The sequence below is a fragment of the Austrofundulus limnaeus genome, unplaced genomic scaffold, assembly GCF_001266775.1.
Source record: "Austrofundulus limnaeus strain Quisiro unplaced genomic scaffold, Austrofundulus_limnaeus-1.0 Scaffold335, whole genome shotgun sequence".
NCBI classification, from domain to species: Eukaryota; Metazoa; Chordata; class Actinopteri; order Cyprinodontiformes; family Rivulidae; genus Austrofundulus; species Austrofundulus limnaeus.
This window is the reverse complement of record NW_013952737.1, coordinates 388,121-396,703: the sequence shown is the minus strand read 5'-3', so window position 1 is coordinate 396,703 and position 8,583 is coordinate 388,121. Positions and strand designations below refer to the sequence as shown.

Sequence of the window (8,583 nt, the reverse complement as noted above, 5' to 3'; positions counted from 1 at the left end):
CCCGTCCAGAGGACCTATACAATTTTTTTCCTTTTGATTTTTTACCTGGATTACTGAGATGCATCAGGACACTTTGTGCATGTTTTTATGAGAGTATAACATGATATAAAACTTTCAACACTGGTGTATAGTTTGATGTCTCTACTTTTGGCACAAATTGTAATAAAGTCTCATAGAAGGCATATCTTTGAGCGATTTAAACAGGTCATGTGACCAGGCTTACCTCAATATTGGCTGGGTTAAAGCCTTTTTTCTGTTTTGTTGAGTTTTATTTAACCAGACAAACTCTATTGAAATCAAGATCGCTTAATCAAGGTCCTCCTCAGCCTGAAGGCAGCCTAATACCAGGTTTTTAGAAGAGGAAACTGGAGTACCTGAAGGAAATCCTCAAAGACACCACACATAAAAACCGCCAGGTTCAAACCAGAGATCAAACCCAGAACCTCCTTGCTGTGAGGGAACTGTGCTAACCACTGATCCACCATGCAGCTGAATTTGACAGCACGACAGCTTGTTTGACCCTTTTGCGAAGGTCCATTATCTATGGCAGCCATCTTGGATCATTGATCAGTGACACTTTCTTGTCAGTCTTCTTGTTCTCAGACACCATTTCCTGCAGAATTTTTCTTAATTCTTGATGTCTTCATCCAGGCTTTTTGACTTCAAATTTCTTTAAAAGTAATTTTTACGCCACAGTTGATCAACACCCTGTACACAGCAACAATGAAAAATTATATGAAAGATTTTACTGCTGAACTATTTCTTAGGTTTTCACTCATTTCTGTTTGTTTTATGGTCTGAATTGATAAAAAATATGCTTTAATCAAAGACTTTTGTCCTGAATACTTTCTCATTTCGAGGGAAGTTTGTTTTTCTGCAGTCAGACGGGACTCCTGAGTAAAACCTCTGACCAGCGTGACTCAGGAGGACAATCCTCTTATCTCAGAGCCTGTTTTCTTTCTGCATGCAGAACTCCTGTCAGTTCAGGCTGTCGGATATCCCATGTCTGTTACGTCTCTTTGTCCTCGACATGTTAGGGTCTCTTTGAAAYACAACCACCCCCACCTTTTTTCCTCTTTATAGCCTGAGCCAGCAGCTGTGGGGTTAATGTTTAGCAGCAGCAGCACAGGCAGAGAGGCAGGAGCTGTAGGAGGAAGAGGAAGAGGAGGGGAGAAGGAGAGCAGCAGAGAGGCTGGGGGCTGGTCCACAGCTGTTGTAGTAGCCGGGTCTGTCGTGGTAGGAAGGCTGCCTCACTCGTCCTGGAACAATGAGCGACATGGCAGCCTCTGCAGACAGCACAYACACTCAAGGACAGGTCTGTTTTAGCTGCAGCGAAGAGGAAACCGGCTTCCTCGCCACGCTCGCAAAGTGACGGCACTTTGTGCAAGAAGAAAAATATTCTCCTGTGCAGCTGGGGAACAGAAATGTAAGGTTGTGGCCTCTTTTTCTCCTCCTCCTCCTGGTGCTTGACGCTTCATTCTGCTGGGAGGAAATCTCAGATGCTCTGACTGGATGAATGAAAAGGYAGAAGGATCAAGGTGAGCTGATGCGGTAATCTGCTTTAGAAGCAGTTTTGGTGGACGTGTAGGAGGTGGTGCAGTTTTCCAGCTGATGTGTTTGAGGGGTCTGTCGCCCTGATGGGACGGGGTTTCTGATGTTGAGATGTTTCCTGACCCTTACAGCAGGTTGGATGTGCTTTGTGTGTGCAGGTTAGCTTCCACGTCCACAGGCTAACTACTCAAACAGCAGCATGCAGGTTATTGAGGCTAATCCAAGGCAGAATCAAGGATTGTTTTGACTACAGCTAACAAAGTGCCATAAATCTGCTGAATGAGTGGAGGACAGAGCAGGCGCTGTGTGTGGATGGATGTGGGGTATCAGAGATGGATGTGTTTCCTCCCAGTGAGGAGATAGCCTGGCACAGATTTAAGAAGCCCCCCCACCACCCACCCCAGCCTTTGCTTGCTTTCATGCAGGGCTCACATCCAGTCTTCTAGGTTCTTTTGGGAAGAGATATTGCCTCCTCCTTCATCCCCTCCCCCATCACCCCTTCGCTCCTCATCCCAAATATTGCCTGTGCTATGATTCGTCTCAGTTCATGGAGCCAAACATGAGCCAGGAAGAGGCACTGAGGGAGCCCATCAGCCTGATTCTGTCTCGCCCAAATCACTCCTCCTCTTTGATATTTATCTGCATCTGTATTAACACCGCAGACGACTGCATGGTAATAATGTCTCTGCATGAGGAAATTGACTTTGGCCTACTTTTCTTTTTGGAGGAGGGGTAGATACAGTCATCTCCAGTCTTGTTTGAATCCTCTGTGTGAGGATTTAGGCTTTTCTCATTGTTTTTGTCTTCCCACCTACACACTTTGCCTTCACCACAGGAACTTCTGTGTGTATGCACCTCTCCAGATTGGCAGATAGAAAGGGTGGTGTTTGACAAATCCTCAGTTGATGTTTTCTGTGCCAAATTCCCAAGAGTGACACTGACGTTACTTAAAACCAGCATCACAGTATGCTGCGCCAAACTGCAGACAATGTTCATGAAGGAATCTCCAAAACATCTGGAAACAGTCGCAGGATTACACATCCATGTCACATGGATTTGGAGCATGTTATAAAAATTTGTAAAAGAAATGTTTTTAAAATAATTGCTGGGTTACCACAAGCATTTTCTCAACAACTTATCAGATTAGTTTAGACATTTTAAAAATGCAATCAATGTGTAAAAATCGCACATGGTGGTGGTGACTACACTGTGATCAGCTGGATGAAAATGAGAATCTTGGGTCATATCTTACACATAAGTGTTGAACAGAGGAGAGATCTTGAACTTATATGGGTCAGGTATAGGGTTGGGCATAATCGTATCGTGTGCAATTAATCGTCAGAAAAACATTAATCGATTACTTTTTGGCACTTGACGATTAATATGATTAATGCCACGAGGCAGAGTCCGCTCGGTGCTTCTCTCTGCTTCAGATATGATGAACGTAAAAAAAGTTCTGTAATTTATTTATATATCAACACAATTTATAGTTTGATGTATAGCCTGAAGTCTGTAATTTTGACACAATTTGGAACAGTTTTTTACGAAGAGCAAATCTTTCCCACTAAATTGGTCCTGTCTAGGACATAAGGGTGTCCAGGGACTCCAGGGGATTAATCGTCAAATTAATCGTTATCGGCTAAATACCACAATTAATCGTGATTAATTTTTTTGCCAATATTGCCCAACCCTAGTCAGGTATTTCAGTTGTCACACAGAATTATTGCTTTATTGTCACATAACACTTGTGACAGTTGAACAACAAAATGTCGCAAAATCTGAATATTGTAGCAGAACAATTTTATATTGATATTGGCAGGGCGATCTTGAGAATATGGCAGGATGATCCACAGACTATTGCAGTACAATCTCAAAACTGTGGCAGAGTGATCTCAGGACTAAGGCAGGACGATCCAGAGACTATGGCAAGATGATCTCAGGACTATGGTAGGGTGATCCACAGACTATTGTAGGACGATCCAGAGACTATGGCAGGATGATCTCAGGGCTACGGCTGTCATGATTAGTTGACTAGTCAAYGACTAATCGATTATTAAAATAGTCGATGACTAATTTAATAATCAATTACTTTTTTGTATTTTTTTACTTTGTTTTTCTCTCCAAACTGATTTGACACCTTCCACTGCCACATCTGCCTTTCTGTCCTTGACACACATGCACAGTAGTGGTAACTGGGGTAGGTCGTGGACGTCACAAAACATTACACAGACTCTGGTATCATGGCTACCCAGCAACGGAGTTCAAAATTGTGGGATCCTTTTAAGAAAATGAAAGAGAAACCTGTGCAATATCTGCAGAGCAGAACTTGCCTTCCACAGCAATTATTTTTAGTTAGCATACAGCTAAAACCTAACGATAGTTATATAATAGCAGCTGCATTCTGACGCGATAAAGCTGTAAGTTTTATATTCAATTAACGTATGATCTGATTAGTCGACTAATCGAAAAAAATAATAGATTAATCGATTATAAAAATAATAGTTTGTGGCAGCCCTACTCAGGACTAAGACAGGACGTTCTTAAGACTATGGCCATTTGTCATAAAAAATCAGATATGGGTCTGCAGTGTGAACGTAGTCACTGCCAGGACGATCTCGAGACTCCAACAGGATGATCTTGGGACAGTGGCAGGACAATCCTTACATTGTGGTAGGATGATCTATTGCAGGACATTCTCATGACTCGGACAAGTTGATGTTGACTGTTGCAGGATATTTTTGGGACTATGGAGAGCATTGATTCAAATATCACTTGGAATTTGTGAGATATTTTCACAAGGTTTGAGCTCCATGCACATATGTGTTTTAAATGCAAATTCGGTGAGATCATCACTGAAAATTGACAAATTTTATCGTAGTCGTCTTACAATTTTTTTGTTGTCAATCACTGTCCAGGATGTACATCCAAATGAGATCCTGGCTTAAATAGCTTTTGTGCATTTCTTCTTTCTGCTGCAGCTGAGTTGCCTTTTGATTCTGGTTTTCCTTTCTTTCTTTGTTCTGACTCCACTGCAGCATCTCCCTGAACCAGTTCTGAAAATCCAAATATGTTTCATTAAATAGGTTGCTTTTTGAACTGAAACCAATGATCAGAATCAGTTTGCACAAAGAGAAATTACTTGTAAAGTGTAGCCACTGATGTGACTTTGCTGTGTGCAGACTGATTGCTGTTTATATTTCCCAAGACCAGGTGTACAGAAGCCGGCACAGTCACACCAGATGATCTGCTACTAAAACCCAGACTGAGTGGACAGATGCTCAACACCTCTAATCCCATTTCTGTTTGATAAGATCTGGCAGGATCAGTTCCAGTCACCTCTTTGGACTGCTTTTAGAAATTAAGAGGTAATGTTGCAACAAACGTGTCAAAAAGAGGCTTTAGAGGAGACGTGATGCGGGATGGACTGTCCCATTTACATTGTAAACTTTCCCTTTGTGCAGAGGAAACCTGATTAACAAGGTTCACGGGGATTCCCAGATTGGACAGAGCAGAATATTTGTGTGGCACTCGATGTGTAGTCTCTGCATCTTGTGTGATCTAAAAAAAAAGACGAGTTCTTAAACACTGTATCTGCTGAATTATTCATCAGTCTTCCTTTCATTACTGTTCACAATGACTCAGAGATGAAAGGAAAGAGGAGAGGGGGGCTGATATGGAGAAGTGGGGGTATGTGGTCTTTGCTGGGCTGGCGTCTGCTGAGCRCTGGTATCTCCCCAGGGCAGTGGAGCGTCTTCCTCTCCTCCCGGTTTCCTGTTCCCTCTTGGAGCAGCTTGAGCCTYGGTCTGCAAAGCCCACCGCAGAGGTGACACTGACCTGAAACCAGCCAAYGAGACCCCCTCCCAAAGTCCCACTGCTGGGGTTTTCAGGCTCTTCTTACAGTTGTGGTTTCTGTCGTACGATTGAAGACACAAATCGAATGGACGAATGTGAGGAYGCTTTTGAAGGGAGGGAAACAGGAAGCAGGAAGTTGATTAATTAAAACTTGTCCTGGTGTTTTCTTGCCCTCAGCTCTGTGATGTTGGTTTGGGGGGACAGAGGTGCCCGATGAGTCCGTCTGCCATCGTCAGGAAGCATAACGAGAGCTCAACCCACAGGTGAGTACGCCCACCCTTACATCACTAAATCTGACCAATCTAAAGAGTTTTGAATTTTAATGATTTAAAAGTAAAATACAGAGAAWAATCAATGTTAGTTTATCTATGATCAGTGCCAACCTTTATAAATCAGACCTACTGATGGCTGATTAATTCATGTATTTATATTTTTGGCCAGTATGAGTATTCTTAGGTAGAAAATCTGAACAGTGTGCTACACCTGCTCCATCTTCATCTTGCTGCATGGTAAATGATGACGATGATGAGTTCAGGCATGCAGTCGACTGGCAATTATTATTTTTACTAGTGGTCAATATCTGCTGAATAAAACAGTCTATTTCTAGTCAAAACTACATTTTTATTTATAATTTGTTGATTTCTTTGTAAAGAACAAAAGAAATGGATGCAACCACTGATTTTATTTTAAATCWTTTATTTAGCTTGTTTTTCTTACTTGTTCAGTTCATAAAAAAGCAGGTTGTGATCGAACAAAACAATAAACAACAGAGTTTAACCCTCCTGTTATGTTTTTTCTGAAGAACAGCAATGTTGTTCCTGTGTCGGTTTGTCCTGGGGAATGTTTAATCATGCAATAATGTCAGAAACCAAAAATGACCATTCAAAACATTGTTGTGTCTGATTATGGACTCCATTACTGACCATTTTAATAATAGTTGTGTGTTTGTTTTCTCACAGATCAATGAGGACAATTCACAATTTTTTTCATAAAAATGCACATTACATTTTTTATATCCACTAAAAGAACCTACACACACCAAAAACAATGGTTATACATGAAATAAATTTTTTTAGATTTTTATTTTTTTTCACATTTTAATCTATGTAATATGTAGATGTGGGGGGAGGGGGGTTGCAAATATGTTAAATGAACCATTTTCATTTTATATGTTGATTATATTTGTTAAAACAAAATGAAAATGTTTCATACTGAAAAAATACTTATAACTATTTTTAAAAAATTTCTAAACGTTGACACGGGTCGATTTGACCTGCAACATAATAGGACGGTTAAAACACACTAACATTTATTTCCACATCACMTTCACTGGTGTGTCGTATGRTACGGCACTTTTACTTTGAAACTATTTTAGTAAAATTTCAACATCATGAGATCTTGTTTGATTGTTTAGCTGTAGTATATTTAAAAGCTGAAATAGTCTATTATAAACAGTAGGGGTGCAACGATACAAGAAATTCAYGGTTCGGTTYGCTTCGATACTTTAGTCTCACGGTTCAATATTTTTTCGATACAAAAAAGAGAATTTTCCATGCCCCTTTARACTTGTAATTTATTTGTATTAATTATGAACATTTGTTTAACCTCAAAAGTACAGTTTTAAATTAAATGTTGCTGAAACAGCAAGTTTCTCATCGGATCTGCGCTCAAAAATGCAGCCTAGGTGGAGTAGTCGAACACAGATCCACTGATCCTTCAWCACAGAGCATCTTCAGAAGACATGTTGATAAAGTAAAATTTTAAAATCTGTATTGTTCGATACAGCACTGTTCGATACGGTTCAATACGGGTACATGTATTGTTGCACCCCTAAAAAAACAGTTGTTTTATAGTTTTCGGCTGAATAAGGCGCTCTGTACTGAATCAAAGTGAAGAACTGTTGCAGCCTGACTGGACTGAGATGAACCATGTTTGATAAAATTGGATTGTGTGTCTCTGGATTTGAATTAAACCTGTTGTGTAACAGGACATGACTTTTGTTGTGAATTTATCAGTAAACGGAGCTGGTTGGATAACAGTTTACAGCTTATTATCTCTGATATGTGAAGAAATGGTATTCCTATCACTTGCTGCTGAAAGCAAATAGGTGATTGTGTGTGTGTGTGTGTGTGAGTGTGTGTGTGTGTGTGTGTGTGAGTGTGTGTGTGTGTGTGTGTGTGTGTGGGGGGGGGGTTACCTACAACGTGTGGACAATTTTCCAAAAAAAGCAGCCTTGTGGGGACCACTGCCAGGTCTCCACTGGTCCAAATGCAAATTACAGGTGTGGGGTTAGGTTTAGGACCAAGGTTTAGGTTAGTTTTAGGGTCAGGTAGGTACCTGTGAGGTTAATTTTAGAGTAWATGGTCAGGGTTAGGATATAAAGTCTAAAAAACATGAATGGAAGTCAATGGAAGGTCCCCACGGGGTCAAGAAACAAACGTGTGTGTGTGTGTGTGTGTGCGAGTGTAAACACACACACAAATATTTCATAAATTACTGAAAAGATTTTAATGAAACTTTCACAACATCTACCGCAGATTAACATTTGCTAAAACTTGGTTTGGCAGTAGTGGAGCATCATCATCAGTACATAATTTGTCACGACATGTTTGATGATGACTTTGCTTAAAACCTTGGTGTTAATTTGTTTAGCTTATCTATTCCAACTCATTTCCTGCACAGAAACAGAGTTTTAACACGTTCTCTTATAAACACTGAAAAAAAGTACTACGTGTACGACTGACTAAATGTGAAATAAATACTACATGAATATTATTAAAAGAAAAGTGAGAGTTTTACTCACTGTTGAGTTATGGTGAGTAGATGCCATCCTGAATTCTGAACCCTCCCACTTTCAAACAGGGAATCCCCACTAGAGGGGAGTTCCAGTTTAAATGGGAAATTCCCACTTCCCATTACAACTGGGCTGCAGCTAAAGTAGCAGAAAATGCAGCAAAACGTAGAATTTACACGGTGAATTTTGCCAACTACTTCTGAACCAAGGAGGTTATACATAACAGCTGGAGTGCACAGAAACCAGGTGACCGTGTGATCGACTGGTGAAGCTAACGGCTAACGCTAAACGGTCAAGAGTCTGGATTTCCCATTACTGTACATGTTGGAAACTATTAAATATAACTTTGTCCTCTGATTAATATTTAGACCTACAGAGTGTAAAAT

The 8,583-nt window shown here is 40.5% G+C and overlaps 1 protein-coding gene across 1 annotated transcript in view; it reads left to right on the top strand.

The window, feature by feature from the left end:
• nckap5l (NCK-associated protein 5-like) overlaps positions 1–8,583 on the top strand; it is a gene marked incomplete in the record, with an annotated part of 81,411 nt that overhangs the window by 35,497 nt on the left and 37,331 nt on the right. The window contains 1 exon segment of the mRNA XM_014022558.1: positions 5,581–5,666.